General features: G+C 41.2%; 1 protein-coding gene across 5 annotated transcripts in view; it reads right to left on the bottom strand.

Annotated features, from left to right (window-relative positions):
• The window catches only part of ash1 (histone-lysine N-methyltransferase ash1), a 546,010-nt gene extending 543,047 nt beyond the window's left edge, over positions 1 to 2,963 (bottom strand). For 4 of the 5 annotated variants that reach the window (XM_071682098.1, XM_071682255.1, XM_071682335.1 and 1 more), the window contains exon 1: positions 2,863 to 2,963. The gene's annotated coding sequence lies outside the window, so the exon portion shown is untranslated. Of the gene's footprint in view, positions 1 to 2,355 lie in introns of all 5 variants that reach the window. The other variant, XM_071682174.1, reaches the window with a different exon arrangement.
• Between the last annotated feature and the right edge of the window lie 10,529 nt (positions 2,964 to 13,492).

Genomic DNA, 13,492 nt, shown 5'->3' with positions numbered 1-13,492 from the left:
CATGATACCTGTCCCTAACTTAAAAATCTTTTTCAATCTGAACTTTCCAATATTCAAGAACACCTAAGTTACAGCACATGCAAAAAAATCATTTGTCCTCGAGGGAAAATAACATGCCTTAAAATCTAAATAGTTACCTCTAAGAGGGTATCTTCTGTGTAAGTATAGGTTTGTGTAAAGTTCTTGAGCTATGCTAACAAGAATGTATCCACTGACACACATTGGGATGACAATACATTCCTGCATGCACTAAAAGTGGTGGGCTATAAAAATAATTTCTATCACTTATAAACTAACTTCGCTGCTCATATCTTCATGAGAGTCATGTATTTCAAAGAAATCTAAGCCAGTATATATGAAGTAATTTCAAATCCCAATAATCTAAGTCAAGCATAAGCATTTGCTTCAGGCTTAACTACTAGATACCCTTCTTGGTAAGTGATTTATCAGTTAAGCAATGCATCAAAACTAGCTTGGGAAAATGGCTAATGCACTTATGTTTTCAGTTCTTTATGTAGGTTGTTGTGATTACAAAAATACATGCATAGCAAGATATGGAACATCATATTGAATAATATAAAATAAGGTCATAAGGGTTAGGTATATCAGGGAAAATTTGTTAACCAGTGTAAAAATAGGTAGATAAAAAAAACATAGTTGTAAAATGTCTGCAGAATCTAAAACAACTTCACCTACTAACTAAAATGATGGAACAAATATACCAACGTTATATTTGTCTGTGGCTGAAGATTGCTTACATCTGGCACCATGATGGCAGTGTATTTCGATAAGTAAATGGTATATATCAACTACAACACAGAAAACTATGAAAAATTTTGACTATTGGGGAGGTTAGGTGAGGTTTCCACAATTTCTGCTGATTTTTTACAAGTATATTAGCTACCTCTGTAATGAAGCAGTTAGCATTCCTGACCATGATGTGGGTGAGTGTACGAGTTTAAGTCCTGGTTGTGGCAATTTGTCCAGAGTCAACCCAACTGTTCACTCACCCCTAGAGGCTGGTCAATAAAATGGGTACCTGGCTTAGGAGATATTATATATATATATATATATATATATATATATATATATATATATATATATATCAATAATAAGATGGTTGATTAAAGCTCCAGTTGCCCGTGCTGTTTCTCAGCTAATTCAAAAATGACAAAATTATATCAATTAACCCTTTATTTTCCTGGATCTACCACTGTTGCTTCATTTCACATCATTCTGTTAAAGATAATGCTCCAAATCATGCTTCAAAGGCATTTCTGTAATCAAAATGAACTATATGAAGCACAAAACATAAGCAGCCATTTCCTAAAGATAGTTTTGTTGTGGAGCTAAAATGTTAACCACTCCTTTCTTCTATGAGAAAAGTTAGTACTGAGGGAGATGATAAGCAGTACACTGTTCCCAACTTATAGCATGCAGCAGAGAAAATAACATACTTTTGATTCTACTTGTAGCAGATAACTTGCAGCACACTTGCTACTTATATTCACAAACAGTGTGTCATAAGGTTCTACTCTGTTGCTACCTTTAAGCATTCATATCATTTTCAAATGGAAAAAAATTCCCTATACAACAAAAAACTATACAAGGTGATCATGTCATCCTGAAAGTCCAACTTAATTAACAAATGGGGGACAACTAATCCCCATTTTCCCAATTAGAAATAATAAATCTAAATAAAATCATCTTACTTTAATCTATTAAGAAAATTAGTCTGATCCCAAAAAAGCTGAAATACATACTTATGTTCTAATGACCAAAGTTAGGATTATCCAAACATTACAAAAATACTTGTGAATGGATACTACAGTGTTGGATATCTTGCAGCACAACAGCATAAAACTCCATGCTAATGACTAACATTTATTTATTTCTTCTTTGAAAAGCCTCTAACAAAATGATAAGGATTAACTTCATACATAATGTGGCCCTGAACACTACTAGCATTCACAATTAGGATAATGATGAGATGCTTCAAATTTTTCAAAGTAATGTATACTTTAACATTCCATTTAATGTATTAAAAAACAGTTTCATAAAAAGTGATCAAAAAACTGCACACTACTTACTGTGGGAAGCGTATCACCATATACTAGCCGACATTAATCTCGCGGTGCTATCGCTAATTTGCAATAATAATAATAATAATAATAATTAACAATAATTCTATGTAAAAATATGAAAATTTCTACCTTAATTCTAAACAAACAACAAATGTGCTTCGCTTGTTGAGTAATATTCAAAAAGGACGAACATCATTGTATCCCACCTCAATCCTAGGATAATTCTGGCTTACCACTTAAAAACTCTTGAGACACTTGTTATCCAACTCACTTTCTGACAAACCAATTCACTTGCCAACACTTGTCACGTGCAGTTAAGTAACAAGGCCCGGTGAGCGAGGGCCAGGGCACTCACTACGTGTTGGGGGGGAAGAAAATATCACCGCCGCCTCACTGTCCCATTCTGTTTATTATGGTCCATCTCCAGGCCAGGTGTCCAAGCCATTTCTTCTTCACCTTTCCCACCAGTATCTTACTGTGCCAGTTTGTATCATGCGGCCTCTGCGACGGATCTAATCACCTTCTAAATGTTGATGATGCCGATTGACACTTTTAACCCATCAGCAAACCAGGACAATATTCATTTCCGTCTCGCCAGGAAACCGTTTGTTTTGAAAGACGACTTCATCTCGAAACATCCTGTCTTTGTTAGGTTCCACTTTGCCGCTTTTTACTCCTTAACGGACGTCTTCACTCCACACACTGGGTCCAACTACATTGATGAGGGTGAAAAAGGCCTATTCATAAAGTTAGTATTTCTCTGATTATGTGAACTTACTAAAATAGTCATGAAGAAGCGAAAGTCAATACCCAACACGAAAACAAAATGGCGGTAACTTGCGGAGCGGTCTGGGAAAACGGGAATCACAAGATGTAAACATTTAAGTTACCATTCCAGATCCAAGGATTATGCTCATACAACGAGAGAAATCATTCCAGAAATTATCTCCGATATATATTTCATTTCAAAATACATCCAAAGGTCATCGTAAGGCACAGTACGTTGAAATTAATGACCATTTACCACGGGCGAGTTAATTTACAATGGGATATAAACTATTCAACATTTATTTGATCTAAATATCGAATGACGCTTTTTCATGAAACATACATCCTTCTTCATAAGATTTACTTATTTATAAAACACAACGACAGCTGACCATAAGAAAAATTGTTTTGCGTAGATAAACATCGTATACTAATGCTGCTCATTTGACTTTGAAGTTTGCAAGCATTCTGGCTGCTGCAGCCTCCGCTGTGTTGACAGACCGCCAGTCGAGACATTTTAATTATTCCATCTCCACATTTCGTTCGTATTAATTTACACAGAGAATAATGAGCACACTAGTATGCGACCACAAGAAACAAACATTTATGCATACGGTAACATACAGATTTATGATATGCCTGAAATAGAAGATGCAAGGAATGCCGTTTACAATAACTTGGTCTTATTTGGAATCTTATCATAAGGTAATAAACGCGATTTCAAATCCTTCAGTCAATGCAGACACTCAGGAGACTAATTCTATTGTAAAGAAATATATCTATCTGCATTGATTACCAGTCGAGGTAACCGTAACGCGTTTTACATACAGTATTGCATATTTCCATAAAATGTATATTTGTATCCTTCAGACGCCAACAAAATTCAGTGGTAAAATATCCTATTATAAACTTTTACAATAAAGCATGAAACACTGGAATCCCTAATATATTACCAGTAACTACGCGACCGGCAGCCGGTCTTGTACCCAAATTCTGTGCGCCCGGCAGCCGGTCGTGTACCCTTATTCTGATCGGCCGGCAGCCGGTCGTGTACCCTCACTGAACGACCGACAGTTGGTTGTGTACCCTCCTTGCATACAACCGGCACCCGGTCACGTAGTCTGAAGGGTGTTGTTGACCTGCTTTGTACAACGTTTGCTCAATTCACGTGTAAATCAGTGTGTGTTGATCAGAATTTGATGGGAATTGCATGTTTCACTCGGCTTTGTTAATAAAATTGAGTTTAATACATGATTTACTTGTTAGGACATCAGGAAATTATTGAAGTTTTTGTCTAATTCCTTTGGCAATGTGAGGAATGAGACTTGGAAACTACTATTAAAGCATCAATGCCAATAAAAACAGGAGCTATAGGCTGATAATGTTGGTGCAAGAGCAGGAAGAGGGATGAGGTACGAGTCCCGTGGTGTTGGCAAAGAGAGGCAAGTCGCTTGTTTATCTCGTAGTCCTGTTTGAAGGAGGCGTTACTGAGATCTTTTGGTTCTAATGTGTGTGTGTGGGGGGGGGGGGGTTGCCAAGATCTCGTGACTGTCACGGAAAGAAAGGTGACATTGACGAGGCTCGAGACAGTAGGCAAGCCCGAATGACAGACTTCACCGACACTCACGATGGCAGTGCACGAGTTAAAACGTTGTGGGAAACTTCCCAGTGGCCATTCCCTCCAAGGCGTTAGTAATAACTATATGCAGGTAGGGTTCGTGTAGTAATGCATCATTTTACACCATTTAGGGCATGAATAATAACTACAGGGAGAATGGCCTTGTGGTGAACCTAAAGGCTGCATAAGGTTCATCGAGGTCGTTCACACCATCTGATGCATGTCTTGTGTGTTTTAAGAACTTTAAGCCAGATGGGTTGTATAGTGAGGTATGGCAGTGTTATGCAAGGTATCAACCTTCATCGCCGTGATGACAGAAGCTCAAGTGGACCATGTTCGAATGCACGGAATTTCGGCGTGACGCTGGGATCATGATTGCTGATCTATTATATAGCACATGTGGTTATACTGCTTCGTGGACAACATTCAGCAAAGCTAACCGAGATTAACAATGCCATAATTGCAGCTATAATATCTATTGCACAAAACGTTCTTTTTTTTTGTCGCTGTCTCCCGCGTTTGCGAGGTAGCGCAAGGAAACAGACGAAAGAAATGGCCCAACCCACCCCCATACACAATGTATATACATACACGTCCACATACGCAAATATACATACCTATACATCTCAATGTACACATATATATACACACACAGACACATACATATATACCCATGCACACAATTCACACTGTCTGCCTTTATTCATTCCCATCGCCACCTCGCCACACATGGACTACCAACCCCCTCCCCCCTCATGTGTGCGAGGTAGCACTAGGAAAAGACAACAAAGGCCCCATTTGTTCACACTCAGTTTCTAGCTGTCATGCAATAATGCGAGAAACCACAGCTTCCTTTCCACATCCAGGCCCCACACAACTTTCCATGGTTTACCCCAGACGCTTCACATGCCCTGATTCAATCCACTGACAGCACGTCAACCCCGATATACCACATCAATCCAATTCACTCTATTCCTTGCCCTCCTTTCACCCTCCTGCATGTTCAGGCCCCGATCACACAAAATCTTTTTCACTCCATCTTTCCACCTCCAATTTGGTCTCCCACTTCTCCTTCCCTCCACCTCCGACACATATATCCTCTTGGTCAATCTTTCATCACTCATTCTCTCCATGTGCTCAAACCATTTCAAAACACCCTCTTCTGCTCTCTCAACCACGCTCTTTTTATTTCCACACATCTCTCTTACCCTTACATTACTTACTCGATCAAACCACTTCACACCACACATTGTCCTCAAACATCTCATATCCAGCACATCCACCCTCCTGCGCACAACTCTATCCATGGCCCACGCCTCGCAACCATACAACATTGTTGGAACCACTATTCCTTCAAACATACCCATTTTTGCTTTCCGAGATAAAGTTCTCGACTTCCACACATTCTACAAGGCTCCCAGGATTTTCGCCCCCTCCCCCACCCTATGATTCACTTCCGCTTCCATGGTTCCATCCGCTGCCAGATCCACTCCCAAATATCTAAAACACTTTACTTCCTCCAGTTTTTCTCCATTCAAACTTACCTCCCAATTGACTTGACCCTCAACCCTAATGTACCTAATAACCTTGCTCTTATTCACATTTACTCTTAACTTTCTTCTTTCACGCACTTTACCAAACTCAGTCACCAGCTTCTGCAGTTTCTCACATGAATCAGCCACCAGCGGTGTGTCATCAACGAACAACAACTGACTCACTTCCCAAGTTCTCTCATCCACAACAGACTTCATACTTGCCCCTCTTTCCAAAACTCTTGCATTCACCTCCCTAACTACCCCATCCATAAACAAATTAAACAACCATGGAGACATCACACACCCCTGCCGCAAACCTACATTCACTGAGAACCAATCACTTTCCTCTCTTTCTACACGTACACATGCCTTACATCCTCGATAAAAACTTTTCACTGCTTCTAACAACTTGCCTCCCACACCATATATTCTTAATACCTTCCACAGAGCATCTCTATCAACCCTATCGTATGCCTTCTCCAGATCCATAAATGCTACATACAAATCCATTTGCTTTTCTAAGTATTTCTCACATACATTCTTCAAAGCAAACACCTGATCCACACATCCTCTACCACTTCTGAAACCACACTGCTCTTCCCCAATCCGATGCTCTATACATGCCTTCACCCTCTCAATCAATACCCTCCCATATAATTTACCAGGAATACTCAACAACCTTATACCTCTGTAATTTGAGCACTCACTCTTATCCCCTTTGCCTTTGTACAATGGCACTATGCACGCATTCCGCCAATCCTCAGGCACCTCACCATGAGTCATAATACATTAAATAACCTTACCAACCAGTCAACAATACAGTAACCTCCTTTTTTAATAAATTCCACTGCAATACCATCCAAACCTGCTGCCTTGCCGGCTTTCATCTTCCGCAAAGCTTTTACTACCTCTTCTCTGTTTACTAAATCATTTTCCCCTCTCACTTTGCACACCACCTCGACCAAAACACCCTATATCTGCCACTCTATCATCAAACACATTCTACTCTTGGATATTCACCTTCAAGCCCCCCGGAATATTGAAGCATTAAAATTTGCTTGTCTATCACAACGGTTTCAACTTAGTTATGGTCCACTGTGCCAAATAAGCAGGTACATTTCCTGAAAAATACTATGGTAAACACGGTGAACTGAACGAAAAGAGAATGCACCAAGAACTGATAGCACAGATAATTCATTTTGCTAATAGAAATTAAATTCTTAAACCAAGTAAGAACAAAAAAAAAAAAAAAAAAAAAAAAGACTGGGAAGGGCAGATTCATACTCCTCAATGGGGGTAGGAAGAGAGCAATGAATCGACCTCACTCGTACGGTTAGCCCGGGTCCGGTTTAAAAAGATTCTTTCACTCGTGGCGCCCCCGAAGAAAAAAAAAAAAAAAATCCTGCCATTACTTCAAGTAACACGCAAATATTTCACCTATTTTTTCACAGGCTATCACTAAATAATGACCTGCCAGGTGTAACTCAAGACTAGTGGGGAATGGGTGGGTGGAGGGATCACCGGGTGGTCCCCTACCTTACTGTGTACATGTACTCGGGAATCTTTCAAGCATGTAACCTTGTTAGTGGGTGAAGACGTAAACTCGTAGGAGTTTTCGTGGTTTATTTATGAAAATAGTTTACGGTGCGAACACTACAGGTGATGAGAGCCAGACTAGTTCCCTGCCCTACGAGCCTACTTGTCTAGCTCAGCTTTCTGGCCAGGAATGGTCATTCTTTAACTACCCATCTTTGTTCATCCGTACGTACATGGGATACGAGCCTACAACCATGATGAAAAACTAGTGGACATATCCTCTAAGGACAACTTCTAATCTTACAGTATTTCGGTACAAGATCCTTTGTCCTGAAAAATGTAGACTTTGTACTACATGTGACTTCCTTCCACATGTAGAAATGGAGTGAGGTAGTTGATAGAGGGGCTTGGGTGAATGAAGGTAAGGGTGGTGATGGAAGGGGGTAATGATGGAGTGACGGCGGTCAGAAAGAAAAGTGGTGATGAAGTGTGGGTGGTGACAAGGCGAGGGTGTTGGTGGAGTTCTATTGGCTATGGAGCAAGGAGGATGATAGAGGAATTGTTGAGGAAAGGGTGGTGGTGTTGTGAGGGTAGCGAAGGAATGAGGAGGGTTATGAGTAAGGGGTCTGATGGAGCGATGGTAGTGATGAAGCGAAGATGGCGAGAGTGGAGAGTGGTGATGGAATGAGGGCGGTGATTGAGCGAGGGTGGTCCTGGAGTGAGGATGGTGATGGAGCATAGATGGTGATGGAACAAGAGTGGTCACGGAGCAAGTGTGGCAATGGAGTAAGGGTGGTGATACAGCGATTGTGATGATGGAGTGAGTGGGTGATGGTGGAGTATATTTGATGATGGAGTGCGGGTATAATTGTGCGTGGATGTTACTGCTGTTTGTTGGATGGTGGATTGAAGGCGTGATGAAGCGGTGATGATGGGACGAAGATGGAAACGGACCGTTGTTCGGGGTGTAGTGAGACTGGTGATGGAATGAGTGATGATGGAGCGAGAGTATCACGTGACTGGTTAAGGTATGGCGATGGAACAAGCGTGGTAAAAGAGAGGGGTGGGGATTGTGCCAGGATGGTGGTATAGTGAGGGACGTGAGAGAGGGTTAGAAAGGAGCAAGGGTGGTGATGGAGAATAATGGTGTTAGGGCGAAGGTGGTGCCAGAGATGGGATGGCGGTGACCACGAGCGAAGGTTGTGGTGGAGCGTGGGTGCTGATGGATAGGGCCTAGGAGAGGAATTTGATCCGGGGTTACAAAGTTTCTTTCGGGTCCCCTTCCCTTCTCCATCAGTCATCCTGTTTTTATCCACAACGGTTTTCTGCCATGTTTAGTGTCTACGTCACACATGTTTCAAGAATATTCTATGTAGGCTCACATAAAATTTGAATGCTCGTCTTCAATATCCACCCCCCCCCTCCTCCTCCTCCCTCACATTGGCCGTGGTGTTGGAGGGAAAATCACGGTGACAGAGCGAGGGTCTTGATTTATTGAGGTTTGTTGATGGACGGAGGGAGGGTGGTGATGGAGCGAAGGTCATAAAATTTATTTCCATAAATATTACAGAAAAATGTATGTCAATGTTTAAAAAAAAAATAAAATACGGCGAGCCCAAGCTCCCTGGCGGACGTAAAATGCATTATCAAAAATCAGTTATTCAGCACAGGAAAAACACATCCATATAAACTTTCATATATACTGTAAGGTGAACATACTTTTTGCGTTCACAGGGTGCTTATAGTGCTTTGAACTTTTATATCATGGGGCATGGAAATCCACACTTTACGACACATCATTTTGCAACGGAGTAGTACGAGCTTGTGCACATATCAGATTAATCTCGTTTCCGCCAACATTATGGGCTTGCTTAACAAACTTAGAAATCTATAGGAAAGTACTTAAGAAGAAAATTAAATTTCATTAGTTTTACCATTGTGAAAACATTTTATGTATGATCATAATTACCCATAAAATGTACATCTTAAGATTTTATTTTGGGATATATATATATATATATATATATATATATATATATATATATATATATATATATATATATTTTTATTTTTTTATTATACTTTGTCGCTGTCTCCCGCGTTTGCGAGGTAGCGCAAGGAAACAGACGAAAGAAATGGCCCAACCCCCCCCATACACATGTATATACATACGTCCACACACGCAAATATACATACCTACACAGCTTTCCATGGTTTACCCCAGACGCTTGACATGCCTTGATTCAATCCACTGACAGCACGTCAACCCTGGTATACCACATCGCTCCAATTCACTCTATTCCTTGCCCTCCTTTCACCCTCCTGCATGTCCAGGCCCCGATCACACAAAATCTTTTTCACTCCATCTTTCCACCTCCAATTTGGTCTCCCTCTTCTCCTCGTTCCCTCCACCTCCGACACATATATCCTCTTGGTCAATCTTTCCTCACTCATTCTCTCCATGTGCCCAAACCACTTCAAAACACCCTCTTCTGCTCTCTCAACCACGCTCTTTTTATTTCCACACATCTCTCTTACCCTTACGTTACTCACTCGATCAAACCACCTCACACCACACATTGTCCTCAAACATCTCATTTCCAGCACATCCATCCTCCTGCGCACAACTCTATCCATAGCCCACGCCTCGCAACCATACAACATTGTTGGAACCACTATTCCTTCAAACATACCCATTTTTGCTTTCCGAGATAATGTTCTCGACTTCCACACATTCTTCAAGGCCCCCAGAATTTTTGCCCCCTCCCCCACCCTATGATCCACTTCCGCTTCCATGGTTCCATCCGCTGCCAGATCCACTCCCAGATATCTAAAACACTTCACTTCCTCCAGTTTTTCTCCATTCAAACTCACCTCCCAATTGACTTGACCCTCAACCCTACTGTACCTAATAACCTTGCTCTTATTCACATTTACTCTTAACTTTCTTCTTCCACACACTTTACCAAACTCAGTCACCAGCTTCTGCAGTTTCTCACATGAATCAGCCACCAGCGCTGTATCATCAGCGAACAACAACTGACTCACTTCCCAAGCTCTCTCATCCCCAACAGACTTCATACTTGCCCCTCTTTCCAAAACTCTTGCATTTACCTCCCTAACAACCCCATCCATAAACAAATTAAACAACCATGGAGACATCACACACCCCTGCCGCAAACCTACATTCATATATAAATATATATATATATATATATATATATATATATATATATATATATATATATATATATATATATATATATATATATATATATATATATATAAACCATAGAAAGTTATGTGGGGCCTGGATGTGGAAAGGGAGCTGTGGTTTCGGTGCATTACACATGACAACTAGAGACAGAGTGTGAACGATTGCGGCCTTTGTTGTCTTTACCTAGCGCTACCTCGCGCGTGCGCTGGGGGAGGGGGTTGCCATTTCATGTGTGGCGGGGTGGCGACAAGAATGGATAAAGGCAGCGAGTATGAATATGTACATGTGTATATATGTATGTCTGTGCATTTGTATGTATACGTTGAAATAATATGTGCGTGTATGTATATACATGTGTATGAGGGTGGGTTGGGCCATTCTTTCATGTTTCCTTGCGCTACCTCGCTAACGCGGGACACAGCGACAAAGTATAATATATAGGTATATTTATTTATTCTATTTATTATACTTTGTCGCTGTCTCCCGCGTTTGCGAGGCAGCGCAAGGAAACAGGCGAAAGAATGGCCCAACCCACCCACATACACATGTATATACAAACACGTCCACACACGCACATATACATACCTATACATCTCCACGGATATATATATATATATATATATATATATATATATATATATATATATATATATATATATATATATATATACACACACAGACATATACATATATTCACAAGTACATAATTCATACTGTCTGCCCTTATTCATTTCCGTCGCCACCTCGCCACACATGAAATGGCAATCCCCTTCCCCCGCATGTGCGCGAGGTAGCGCTAGGAAAAGACAACAAAGGCCACATTCGTTCACACTCAGTCTCTAGCTGTCATGTATAATGCACTGAAACCACAGCTCCCTTTCCACATCCAGGGCCCACAAAACTTTCAATGGTTTTCTCCAGACGCTTCACATGCCCTGGTTCAATCCTATGACACCACGTCGACACCGATATACCACATCGTTCCAATTTACTCTATTCCTTGCACGCCTTTCACCCTCCTACATGTTCAGGCCCCGATCACTCAAAATCTTTTTCACTCCATCTTTCCACCTCCAATTTGGTCTCCCACTTCTCTTCGTTCCCTCCACCTCTGACACATGTATCCTCTTTGTCAATCTTTCCCCACTCATTCTCTCCATGTGACCAAACCATTTCAAAACACCCTCTTCTGCTCTCCCAACCACACACTTTTTATTACCACACATCTCTCTTACTCTTTCATTACTTACTCGATCAAACCACCTCACACCACATATTGTCCTCAAACATCTCATTTCCAGCATATCCACCCTCCTCCGCACAACTCTATCTGTAGCCCACGCACCGCAACCATATGACATTTTTGCTTTCCAAGATAACGCTCTCGACTTCCACACGTTTTTCAACGCTCCAAGAACTTTCGCCCCCTCCCGCACCCTATGATTCACTTCCGCTTCCATGGTTCCATCCGCTGCCAAATCCATTCCCAGATATCTAAAACACTTTACTTCCCACAGTTTCTCTGCATTCAAACTTACCTCCCAATTGACCTGTCCCTCAACCCTACTGTCCCTAATAACCTTGTTCATATTCACATTTACTCTCAGCTTTCTTCTTTCACACACTTTACCAAACTCAGTCACCAGCTTCTGCAGTTTCTCACCCGAATCAGCCACCAACGCTGTAACATCAGTGAACAACTGACTCACTTCCCAAGCTCTCTCATCCACAACAGACTTCATACTTGCCCCTCTTTCCAAAACTCTTGCATTCACCTCCCTAACAACCCCATCCATAAACAAATTAAACAACCATGGAGACATCACACACCCCTGCCGCAAACCTACATTCACTGAGAACCAATCACTTTCCTCTCTTACTACACGTACACATGCCTTACATCCTCGATAAAAACTTTTCACTGCTTCTAACAATTTGCCTCCCACACCATATATTCTTAATACCTTCCAAAGAGCATCTCTATCAACTCTTATCATATGCCTTCTCCAGATCCATAAATGCTACATACAAATCCATTTGCTTTTCTAAGTATTTCTCACATACATTCTTCAAAGCAAACACCTTATCTACACATCCTCTGCCGCTTCTGAAACCACATTGCTCTTCCCCAATCTCATGCTCTGTACATGCCTTCACCCTCTCAATCAATACCCTCACATATAATTTCTCAGGAATACTCAACATATACCTCTGTAATTTGAGCACTCACTTTTATCCCCTTTGCCTTTGCACAATGGCACTATGCAAGCATTCCGCCTATCCTCAGGCACCTCACCATGAATCATACATACATTAATTAACCTTACCAACCAGTCAACAATACAGTCACCCCCTTTTTAATAAATTCCACTGCAATACCATCCAAACCCGCTGCCTTGCCGGCTTTCATCTTCCACAAAGCTTTTACTACCTCTTCTCTGTTTACCAAATCATTCTCCCTAACCCTCTCACTTTGCACATCACCTCGGCCAAAACACCCTACATCTGCCGCTCTATCATCAAACACATTCAACAAACCTTCAAATTACTCACTCTATCTCCTCCTCACATCACCAATACTTGTTATCACCTCCCCGTTAGCCCCCTTCACTGATGTTCCCATTGGTTCCCTTGTCTTACACACTTTATTTACATCCTTCCAGAACATCTTTTTATTCTCCCTAAAATTTAAAGATACTCTCTCATCCCAACTCTCATTTGTCCTCTTCTTCAC

The sequence above is a fragment of the Panulirus ornatus genome, chromosome 1 (assembly GCF_036320965.1).
Source record: "Panulirus ornatus isolate Po-2019 chromosome 1, ASM3632096v1, whole genome shotgun sequence".
Lineage (NCBI taxonomy): Eukaryota > Metazoa > Arthropoda > Malacostraca > Decapoda > Palinuridae > Panulirus > Panulirus ornatus.
The sequence above is the reverse complement of the archived record's forward strand: the minus strand, read 5'-3'. Positions and strand labels throughout refer to the sequence as shown.